This window comes from Tupaia chinensis, unplaced genomic scaffold, assembly GCF_000334495.1.
Source record: "Tupaia chinensis unplaced genomic scaffold, TupChi_1.0 Scaffold000049_1, whole genome shotgun sequence".
Classification (NCBI taxonomy): Eukaryota; Metazoa; Chordata; class Mammalia; order Scandentia; family Tupaiidae; genus Tupaia; species Tupaia belangeri.
Window position 1 is genome coordinate 47,879 of NW_006159507.1, and position 2,385 is coordinate 50,263.

Below are 2,385 nucleotides of genomic sequence, written 5' to 3' on the forward strand. Positions count from 1 at the left end.
AGCCAGGAAGACTGAGAGGCACCTGCTCTTCAGGAAATGCCTGGTAGACCGTTACAAGAAAAATGCAGTCTGTGTGTCTCTTTCCCATAGATCAGCGCTGTCCTGCTTGGATTTTTCATTGCCAAATTTTAACCAGTCCCATAGCCTACAGGTTAACAAAGCTGAGTCTCACATGGCTCACTAAGGTTCGAATCCCAGCCCTGGCAACTGGAAAAACGGACCAGGCATGTGTGTGTACATGCCCCAAATCCCTATTAGATGAAGGAAAGAAGAAGGGGTGTATGTGACCATACCCTTTTGTGGGTGCTTTCTCTGTATCTCTGTTTCTCTCTGATGAGTGCATGTGCTTTTTGGCAATGAAAAATCGATTCTCTAAGTGACTAAAATAACAAGCCAAGATTTAAGAAAACTCTGAATATTTAGATTTCCTGCCCATTATAAACTAGGATGTGGGGGAGCATAAAGGGAGGGGGACACTTACAGGAGGAGATTTGTGACAAGATTCTGGGTTTTTCCCACTCTCCCCAACCTGATAATTAATAGGAGCCAGGAAGAAGCCCTGTATCTCCAAGCCTGGTTCCCGCTGCACCGGCACTCCAAACATCTGAAGGAAAAACAGTTTGTTAATTGCTGTCTAGACAGTTTATTGCGGCAATAAGATCAAAACCCAGAATCCTAAGGTTTGTGGTATGAATCACGCAGACTAAACAATTGTTTTATTGCATTTACAGAGAGCTTGATTTATAACTTTGCTGGGTAATAAAATTCCTTCGTGGTTTATCCAAAATAATTTTGCTCCTTTTACACCACTCCGGGTTGTTAAAATGTGTTCTCTGTCACATCTAAACAGTTTCTTATCAGATGTCTTGTTGTCATCAAGTAACTAACAAACAGGGCCAGGGTCCAGTCCATCCTGGCAGGGCCCAAGTGGAGGCCGGTGGGCTGGCTGGGGGATTTGTAACCCCGCTGTCACACCCAGAGGCTTCCACCCAGTGGACAGTTCCTAGACCCTGGGCCCCGCAGCCTTTTGCCTGGTTTGTCAGCAAAGGCCTGGTCTGAGTGGGATGGGCAGGGCCAGCCAGCTCTCTGGTGTCTCGGAGACCAGGGACCGACATCCTCACTGATGGCAGCCCTGTCTGTCCCCTGATCACCTGTGGAGTGTGAGGGGCGGAGGAACAGGCCGGCCTGCACTTATCTGCTGGTCACGCAACCCTGCAGCTGTCCAGTGGAATGGCTGCCCTCTGTGAGCAGAGGAGGGGTCGGAGCTCAGAAAGGACAAGTCGTCAGGGCTGAATGCTGGGAAGTGCAGGTACTTCCAGCTCCGAGGTCAGGGCTCTTGGGCTTCAGAAGCAACTGGGAATTAGCTCCCCCGGATTTTTATGTACACATTCCCTAAAGGGGATGTGCCTGTTTCATTCTCTCCCTTTTCACCCCTGCACTGGCTGCAGCAAAATTCTGGTGAGAGGCAGCGAATCCCCAAGGCCCTGGAATCGAATGCTAATTTTAAACGTTAGCATGACATTTACATAACATAGCATTAATCATTTTAATTTTTGTTGTTAATGTCCTTTTTTTTAAGTCAAGGGGCAGGCTTGTGCTCACGAGAAAGAGACAGTGAAACAGAGGAGAGGCAGAAAGCACCCACAGTGGGCCATGGAGAGGAGAGTGGAGGAGAAAGGATTGTGGTGTGGCCATCTTCCCTAGGGGGTGATTTCTCACTTCCTGTCTGTCTGTCTCTCTGTTTCTCCCGTGAGCACACGTGCCCTATAAGCAAGAATCTCTCTCTAAAATCAAACACATACTCCACTGTGTATGTAATTCATTTATCTATCCAGACACTAGCTGGTGGACATTTAGGTCCTTTACACCTTCGGCTGTTATAAATAATGCCGCTGTGAACACGTGTGTACCTGTATGTGTCTGGTTATGAGTGTCTGTTTTTAATTCTGTTGAGTTTACATCTAGAAGTGGAATTAGATCACATAGTAATTCTCTGTTTAGCATTTTGAGGAACTACCAACTATTTTTCACAATAGCCGAACCATTTTACATTCCTACCAGCAATGTACAAGTGTTCTAATTTCTTTTTTTTTTAAGGAATTATTTTATTTTAACTTTATTTATTTATTTTAATTTGACCAGAGAGGGGCAGAGTGAGAGGGGCAGAGAAAGGCACCAGGTCTGGGACTCAAACTGTGGTTTGCCATGTGGGACTCCAACGCCCTTGACCACCTGTTGGCCCCCTAATTTCTTTTTTTCTAAAAGGTACTTTTTTAAAAAAAGAATTATTTTAACTTTATTTATTGATTTATTTTAATTTGATAATAGAGAGATAGAGGGAGAGAGAGAGAGAGAGAGAAAGGGAGAAGGAAAGCCACTGTTACC